This window comes from Ursus maritimus, unplaced genomic scaffold (assembly GCF_017311325.1).
Source record: "Ursus maritimus isolate PB19 unplaced genomic scaffold, ASM1731132v1 scaffold_16, whole genome shotgun sequence".
NCBI classification, from domain to species: Eukaryota; Metazoa; Chordata; class Mammalia; order Carnivora; family Ursidae; genus Ursus; species Ursus maritimus.
In genome coordinates, this window is record NW_024424008.1 from 48,964,251 (window position 1) to 48,973,761 (window position 9,511).

General features: G+C 51.7%; 1 long non-coding RNA gene across 1 annotated transcript; it reads left to right on the plus strand.

The window, feature by feature from the left end:
* Positions 1 to 1,201: 1,201 nt before the first annotated feature.
* Positions 1,202 to 3,886, plus strand: LOC121102857. Its single transcript, XR_005834951.1, has 2 exons — positions 1,202 to 3,132; positions 3,775 to 3,886. It is a non-coding gene; the product is annotated as an uncharacterized LOC121102857 (long non-coding RNA).
* The last annotated feature ends 5,625 nt before the right edge of the window (positions 3,887 to 9,511 follow it).

A 9,511-nucleotide genomic window follows, 5' to 3' on the forward strand; every position in this document is an offset into this window, starting at 1 on the left:
TCCCCACCCAGCCCTGCACCGCTCTCAGCCTCTCCCCACAAATGCTAGTAGCTGAGGCCTCTCTAGGACGGCCGGTAACGCCGCACACAGCCGGCAAACAGCCCACGGCGGGCTTCTCGGGAGCACCCAGCCTCCCGGCGGCCCACGCGGGCCCTGCGGAGATTCAGCCCCGGGGCCTCCCTGCTTGCTCTCGGCCTCCGCTCGCGGCCTCCACTCTGACCGCTGCTGCTGAGTGACCGCCAGCCTGCCCTGTGACCCCGTCACGTTGACCACGGCCCCCGGAAACAGGTAGGTTTTACATCACGACCTTGTTGGTGTGTGTGCACTCACACGTTTCACAAATAATGCTTATTCCTGGTACGTGTGACATAACTCATCCTGTTTACTCTTCGCTTACCCCCCTCCCTCTCAATCTGTTTCTCTCTTTAACGGAGGTCGCTCAACCAAGCTGCTTTCAGAGATCCACGAACAAGTCACAGTCCCAGGGATACACATTACAAATAGAACTTCTCTGAGGGGCGCCTGAGTGGCTCGGTCGGTTGAGTGTCCAACTCTTTTTTTTTTTTTTAAGATTTTATTTATTTATTCGACACAGAGACAGCCAGCGAGAAAGGGAACACAAGCAGGGGGAGTGGGAGAGGAAGAAGCAGGCTCATAGCGGAGGAGCCTGATGTGGGGCTCGATCCCAGAATGCCAGGATCACACCCTGAGCCGAAGGCAGACGCTCAACCGCTGTGCCACCCAGGTGCCCCAGAGTGTCCAACTCTTGATTTCGGCTCAGGTCATGATCTCGGGGTTGTGGGATGGAGCCCCTGCATCAGCGGCGGGTGGGAGTCCACGCTCAGTGGGGAGTCTGCTTCTCTCCCTTTCCCCCTCCCCCTCCAAAAAAAAAAAAAACTTCTCTGAGCCTTAGTTTCCTAATCTGTACACTTGTAAGATGCCTACACTGCCAATCTTGCTACTGTTTGTCTTGAATAATATCGCGTATGCGAAGGTCTTTTCCAGATAGAAATCTTCCATGGCTACAAAGTGCTGTTGGACACACACACACACACACACACACACGCTTTTAATTTTTTTAGCAGATTTTAATTAATTAATGAACTTATTTGGCAGAGAGAGAGAGAGCACACACGTGCAGGGGGAGCGGCAGGCAGAGGCAGAGGGAGAAGCAGACTCCCTGCTGAGCAGGGAGCCCCAAAGGGATCACAACACAAGCCAAAGGCAGACACTTAACTGACTCAGCCCCCCAGGCGCCCCCACACACGTGCTTTTGAAAAGGAGCTTGGAAAGGAAGGATGTTTAGGCACAACTTTGAAGGAAGGGAAAGGGGAAAGCCCAAGGCCCAGCAGAGGCCTGCAGGCAGTACAAGCATATATATGCTGGGGAGAGGGTGGTGGGCACTTTGTCGGGACTGGAGCAGGGGAGAACGTGGGAAGAGGACGAGGCAAGGACAGCGAGTGCCCAGCGGCATGGAGAGCCCGTCGGGCATTTGGATTGCCGGCAAGCAGCTGCGAAACACGGCACAGTCTTCAGAAGCAAGAGCACTTCACAATGAAACGGGTGTTTAAGGACGTTTGTTCATTTCAAACTTTCAAAAAACATTTATCTGTTGCCTGCTACGTGCCCGGGTTTATAGTGAACAACACAGGCTGGCCTAATGGATGTCTCCAGTGACCATGGGTGGGCATGGGGTGGGGGTGGGGGTCCTCAGATAACTTATCAGCGGATTATTCCTTCAGCCTCCACTGCATGCCAGGCACTGAACTAGACGCTGGGAAAGCAACGAGACACAAAACTCAACACGACTCCTGGCCTCTTGTAGTTTACAGCCCGGAGGGGAGGCGGGCATTAGAGAAGCTTACGTGCACAGTGATAATGATAACTTGCAATTCTAAAAATCTGAAAGTGCTATGAAGACAAGGAACAGGATGCCCTGGGAGAGTATAATAGCGTGAACTCAATCTTCACGAACTAATAACCCACAATCAAAATATTCCCAGATTAATTTATAGTTTATGAAGTCCTTTCTCACTCTTTGTCTCAGGTGGACCTCGTCTCGAGCCCGGGGAGAAAGCCAACCAGGATTTCTTAGCTTCTTTTATTTATAAGGAAACCAAGGCTCGGCAGCTGTCAGGGGACGACCCGAGTTTATCCAGTGGGCTGCAAGAGATGAGCTGGCCCCCCCCGTGGGTCGCTTAGCCTGCTTGTCTAGATGAGATGTCAAGTAAAATGGCAAAAAGTTCATCTTGTCCATGTCCATGTTCTCAGAGCCTCTTCGAGGGAGGAGCTGTGGTCAGCAGGGAGGGGGGTAGGTTGGACGCCCGGCACTGGATGACCCAGAGCGGGGCCGGCCGGACAGAGCCGCCTTGACAGGCAAAGGCAGGAAACGGCTGAAGCAGGATGGTGACATGACATTTGTCAAAGGCATCCACACCCATCTCCGGCAGTGAAAGTGTACCAGGCCCAAGGCGGAGGTGATGGGCCAACGAAACTCACCACCGCATTCACCTCTGCGATTGGGGACACAGCGAGGCCGGCCCACCTGCCGTATCAGCACCTTGATCACGGCGGAGCTCATCAGAGAGAGGTTTCCAAATGACTCGGCCCCGCTGCCCCAGGAAGGAAGCTTTCTGGGCTGCAGTGTGGGGGCTGCTGGGTGTGGGCCAGGCACTTGAAAGGGAGTAAATGATGACACAGCAGTGGGGGACAGGGTTGCTGACACTGTGGGACCAGCTCTGGCGAAGAGGCCGGGAGAGGCTGGTAGGGAGCCGCCCCTGCCCGTACCTGCCCAAGGGGGACATCAGAAAATCACATCAGTGGCTCTCTGTAAACCAGCAGGTGCCAGACTCCGTAGCTTGGCGGTTTAGGTCCCTGTGATCTGGCCCAGATGTACTGTTTTGGTTTTCCAGGTGGTAAATATTTATCGAACGTTCACCGTGCGTTTCCAAACTTAACTTCCTGCTATTTTCTTTCAGGTGCGCTTGCCTCCAACCCCCGGGACTCCTCCGCCTTCCCTACTCCCCCTGAGCCCTTTCCCAGACCTCAGCAGCTCTTTCCCCGCATCGCGGCCTCAGACCGAAACATTCCCAAGGCCCTTCTCGGTGCCTCCTCTTCTTCAAGATGGCCAAAGTAGTTGCTTCTTTCTTTTTTTTTTTTTAATTTATTTTTTATTTTTAAAGATTTTATCCATTTATTTGACAGAGACAGCCAGCGAGAGAGAGGGAACACAAGCAGGGGGAGTGGGAGAGGAAGAAGCAGGCTCACAGCAGAGGAGCCTGATTTGGGGCTTGATCCCAAAACGCTGGGATCACGCCCTGAGCCGAAGGCAGACGCTTAACCGCTGTGCCACCCAGGCGCCCCCAAAGTAATTGTTTCTGCCCTTGAATTAGTCTAGCACTTTGGCTGTACTTCTTAACTTTTACCCTGCCCTCTCGTTACTTACGTACCCTATGGGGCCGAGAGCTTTCCGTGACAATCGTCATACAGAATTCATTCTTTCCCCAAGAGCTTTGCACCAGGAGGTGCTTGAGAATTGTCTTTGACTGACTGGTGAGGGAGTGAGGGGAGGGGTCAGTGTAGAAGTGACAGGAAGTCTGGGGTCGGGCCCAGGGGGATTCTGGCTCTCCCTCATGGCTCTCTGTGCCCGAGGATGCAGTGTTTCTCCCGGGCCTGCCCACAGGGTCAGGAGAAAGAGCACAGGCTTTCACTCTCAGCTTTGGTCCTCAGTAGCTGCGTGGCTTTGGCCAAGCCTCTGTCTTCTTCCTCATGTAGGAATGAGATAACACCTGCCTCAAAAGATTATCATGAGAATCAGTATGTGATCAATACATGAAAACACCCCGTACCTGGTAAGTGCTCAGTAAAGTGTGTTTACCAGTTACCCAAGTGAGGGTAATGTTTTAGCCTCTTCTTTCAGGTGGGAGTAGAGGCCTGGTGGGCATTTGCCTTACTCTTTGTAGTAGAGACGTGCGTGTCCTTGTAGATTCCTTCCTACGAGCTTCTAACCTCGCCCGGCGCCGGGCACATAGGGCGGGGTCAGCAGTGCACAGAGGCTGGCGGATGGGGGATGAACACATGCATGTCATTGAGTCCATTGTCTCTGGAGTTTCAAATCCGACTTGCGAGTAAGCAAGGTGCTCTGGAAACTCAACGTAAGCTGTCCCTGTTACTAATGGTCCACCTTGGACAGAAGAATTCTAGTCCTCTGGACAGGTGACCCAGCCCCGTGCTGCTCCAGGGCCCCCGCTGGGTGCCGAGGAGACGCCCCAAGCAAGAGTTCAGAGCCAGGCAATCAACGTTTGCTGGATGGCTGCCCCAGAAACGAACTGGGGCTTTCTGCCCTTGCGGGCCTGGGGTAGGGCCGAGGAAGCCACAATACTCTGAGCCCGACGAACCAGCCCAGTGTGTGGAAATTGGACACTGGCCCAGGCTCGATGGCCGTGAACTCACTGTCCTGAAGATTGGTCTGGGCGGCCGAGCGCTGGTCAGCGGCGAAGAGAGGACTCTCAGGGCTGCGGGTGGGGAAAGAGCGTGGCTGGGGAAGGTGCCTGGGGATGGGGCAGAGGGGGCCCAGACCAGCCTGCACACATTTCCGTGCATCTGATTTTGTTCCTGAGGTGAGCAGAGTGAGGAGCTGTCTGTCAGGTGGTTGGCTGTTCAGAGGTGGCGTTCAGAGGAGAGGAAGGAGCTCAAGATGCACATTTGGCACTAGTCAGGTGGTATTTGCAGCCCAGGAGGAGAGGAGACAGAGCAGAGACGGACTGTGGCCTAAGGCATACCAGGTTCTGAGCTGAAGGACCTTTACTCATCCATTAATGCTTACAATAATCTTCTGAGGAAATGACTTTTAATGTCTTTGTCTTACAAGTCATGAAATCGAGGCATAAAGAGGTCACTTGCCAAAAGCCACGTCGCCAACGAGCAGCAGAACTGGGATTTGCGCCAGCCCGTCTGGCTCCACGTGTCAGGTGCTTCGCCTCTAGGGTAGAGGGGTGGGTCCTGCTGATGGCCACATTTTACAGGTGGGGAGACTGAGGCTTAGGTGAAGTAATTTGCTAATACTGGAGGCAGAGCTGGGGTAAGAACTCTCTCGCTGACTCTCGGAGAGGTCTCTGCTTTGTTAATCACTCTGCCATGTGACCTGCACAACATTCTTAAGATGGGGAGAAAGCTTGCTACGTCTCTCAAATTACAACCCTTAAACCACTGCGTTTCCTACTCGCACACAGGACTTTTCTGGCCTGTCACCATGCTCGGAGAATGGGGATGCCGGGTCTAGCTGCCAGTTCAAACTCAGCCTCTGCCACCCTTCCCCTTCCCCTTCTCCTGGTCAGGAAGCCCATGACTAGACGTGATTCCTGACTTCTGGAAGCTCAGGTCTACCTGTGGAATGGTTCTGTGCGGCCGTCAGCAAGCTGCAACCCTTCCCAGCCTCACCTCCATCTTCAGTAAAACAAGGAGATTGGGTCAGGACAGTGGTTTCCAAAGCTGGCTGCGTACCGAGTCACCCACCTGGGAATGGTTTAGATCGTGTGGCGCCCACAACGGGCCTATTGGATCCGACTCTTCTGGGGTGAGGCCCAGGCGTGTGTATGGTAGTTCAGACACACACCTTGCTTGAGAAACCCTGGATAAGATGGTCTTAGGGTCTGTCTCCTCCGGGGTCTAATGCTCTGTGGTTCTAGAGCCTTCCTCGTCTTGGACTGTGTTCCTTTGATGTCTCTCTCGAGGCATAGCACCAGGTGGACCTGCGAGTAGAAGACAGGAAACCTGAGATCTCATTCCCACCAGGCCCATAATTCAGCTCCAAAAGAGAGGCTTCTTCTCTCTAGGCCTCAGTTTCCCTATCTGCCAGAACAATGGGGGGGTTGCTCTAGATTCGTATACCCAGCAGGTGTTTGTTGAGCACCTGCTCTAGGTTAAGATGTGCAAAACACTTGAGTCTGAGTCTAAATCATGCAGAACGGTAACATCATAAGGGGGGGGGGGGAAGGGTGCTGCTGCCTGGTTGCCCGGACTTCTAGGCATGGATGCCAGATGCCAGAGCACCTTGTGAGCACCTGCGTGACCGTCCCCCCTCTCCCCAGACCCTGGCAGCACCACCTGGTCTCCATGGCAACGAGCAAACCTGCTGGGTTCAGGAAGGAAATGGTATGCAAAATTGGTCAAATAAAAATGAGTAGCTTTTCTAGATAATCACAATAGCCAGTTCTGAAATATTAGACTAAACCGTCTCATTCAGACCAGCACAACTGCAACCTTACTTTTCCAAGTGCGCGCCTGAGCGTTGCCATGGCAGCGCTGGAGAGCTGGTTAGAAACGCAGGCTCCTGGCCTCCAACCCCTGCAGCTGAGTCCTGAGTCTTCTGCAGAAGATCCCTAGCTGACTGTATATGACAATTTGAGAAGCACTCAACTAAAAGAAATCACCTCGGAAAGCCCTTCATAAGAAATGTATGTGAGACCCGGATGAGGAGTAAGTGACTTTCCTCACGTGGACAATGACCACATGTAGCGTGTTCTTGGACGGGGAAGATCGGTGGTGTTAAGACATCCGTTCTCCCCAACGGGGAGCGCGTCAAGGTGATTTATGAGCCGTTCATCTGAAAGAGTTAACGGATAAGAACGTTGTTGTTGTTTTTAAAGAAGGTAAACATAATTAGATGGGATTTTCCCTGGTCGAAATGGTGTTATGTGAGAATGTTCAGGTCTGGAGGAAGTTTGACTGTGGCCCCCTCTACTTCCTGGACATGTCACTGGTATAGACTGAAGTGTGTCCCCCCAGATTTACATGTTGAAGCCTTCACCTTCAGTGTGACTGTATTTGGAAATGGATTCCCCCCCACTTGCCACATGACCACAAAGGAAAGGCCGTGTGCGAACAGACACACAGAGCAGCCATCTATGAGCCAAGGACAGAACTCTCACCAGAAACCAAACCCTTCCGGAACATCAGAACCTTGATCTTGGACTTTCCAGCCTCCAGAACTATGAGAAAAGAATTTCTATTACGTAAGCCACATGCTCGGTGGTATTTAGTGATGGCAGCCCGAGTGGATGAAGACAGCCGCCCTGGGAAGGAGCCTCAGATTCCGCATTCAGTAGTGGGGGGAGAAAGAATACCACTGATGGCCCCGTTATGAGTATTAGCATGAAATGTTGTGTGTAAAGCGCCTAACATGATGCCCAGCCCTGACCAGCCGAACGGCAAGTACCATGGTAACCACCGTGGCCCCGGGAAACCAAGTCGTAGAACACCAGCGGCACGCAATAGACAACCCAGAAACAGGCCTCGGCGTTTGTAGTTAAGTTCCAGGAGTCAGGAGAGGGACCGTGTTTTTAATCCATGCGTCCTTTCCCCCGTGCCTACCGTACGTATGGCACATAGTAGATGCTGCAAAATATTTGGTGACTGGGGCGCCTGGGGGGCTCCGTCGGTTAAGCATCCGACTCTTGGTTTCAGCTCAGGTCATGATCTCAGGGTCGTGGGATGGAACCCTGTGTGAACACGGGGCTCGATAAGCTGGGAGTCTGCTTAAGAGTCTCTCCCCTTGCTCCTCCCCCACCCCTCTAAAATAAATAAATCTTAAAAAAAATTTGTTGACTGCCTGAATTAGAATTTAATACAAGCTAAAGAAGGACTCATAAATCCGTGCTGAAAGAGAAGACCCCTCTTTGAGGGATGCTGGAAAAATTGCTGACTTGGAATAGAACAATTCGATTTTATCATTTCATCCCATAAAGGGGCTTTCAAACGTTTTGTGACCATGACTCACAGTAAGAATGATGTGAGTCCAGGTTGTTCTAAAGGGGTATTTGTCAAGGTCAGAGAATAGACTATGTTTTATCTAAATCTCTTAGCTGGACTTACTACTTTGAAATATGAGATCTCTGGGCTAGGGTCTTGCCCTGGGTCTGGCTCTGTCAGGGGCAGGCTGGGCTGAATGGATGGGTAGCGAGCTTCCTGGGGCTGAGCCCTCCTGCCCCTGATAGGGTAGGGCGCACAGAGCGTGAGGACCTCACAGACCCTTGCAGCTGTAGCTCCCACTGACACTTGACCTGAAAATCTTTGAAGCTTTAATAGGAATGGTGAGGAAATGAAAAACTGTCATTTCAAAGCAAATATTAATCCACCTTCATTCTAGAAAAGCCTCTTGAGGGACTTTTAGTTATGCAAATGTAGAGCAAAGCACCTCTTCTGAAATGGAGCCGCCTGTGACCAGTGGCCCAGGAGCCCCACTCCTCCTCCACTGCCTATGTTAGAGGCAGAAAGTCGTCTTCAGATGCTGTTTCCCTTTTTAATAATCTGATATAAAATACACTTTGTACAATAATATTTAATGAATAATTATCATGTGCCAGATACTAAGCAAAGAACTTTACATGGATTATCTCATTCGATCTTCATAATATACAACATTATAATTGTTATTCTTTTTTTAAAAGATTTTATTTATTTGAGAGAGAGAGTCGAGCGGTGTGAGGGGTGGGGGGGAGGGGGGGAGGAGCAGAGGGAGAGGGAGAAGCAGACTTGCCACTGAACAGGGAGCCTGACACAGGGTTCTATCCCAGGACCCTGGGATTGTGACCTGAGCCGAGGGCAGGTGCTTTACTGATTGAGCCACCCAGGCATGCCTATAATTTTTATTTTATAACTGGGGAAACTGAGGTTGAGAGTGTAAGTAACTTATACAGAGGTAGTGCAATTAGCAAGTGGCAGAGCTGGGATTTGGACCTACAACTGACTCCAGAGCCTGTACCCACCTCTACCATCCTCTGGAATTCTTCAAGGTCATTAATGATCCCCTAACATGGAAAGCCCAGATTAGAAGGCCATCCTCAAGGTTGACTCAGACTGGAGCAGAGCAGGAGAAGCCATCGGCTTCTGTGAAGTGTGTGCCAACTGGGGCCATCCTTGCTGACTTTTGGAGGGACTTGGTTCTTCACGGGGGAAAGAATGGGTGGAACCACTTCACAGTGAGGTCACAAAAATGTAACAGATAGGATGGAGCCAAAGCCCTTTCTTCTTCGGGGTCAGGCCAGGAAGAGTTGAGGTCCAGGTGACCAATCAAGTTCAGAGGGGCGATGTTGGGGAAGGCTTCCAGGCAATGCTAAGATAGCCAGACCTTCTTGCAGAAGCATGTGGCCCACTGGACAGTGGCCTCTGGCCAGAGCGAACTGCTGAGGTAAGCCATGTTTGGAGAGCTAGAGGTGATCAGAGAAGAGCCCCCACTGGCAGCCTGCAGCCCCATCCTGGATAGGGCTGTCCCTTGGTGCAGGCTGGGGCTGGACACTGGTCGTGAAGACCTGCAGATTCTACATGGAAGGGTGTTCTTGTTCTTTGGGCTGTGAACGCCGGTAGGACTCAAGAGAACTTTTTGTTTGTGAATTTAGCTTGTTTCTTGCTTTGGAAGTGTAGTTGACACACAACGTTACGTTAGTTTCAGGTGTGCAACATAGCATATCTTTCTTTAATTTAAACTTGTCAAATCAGGTTGTTAGCAGAGCAG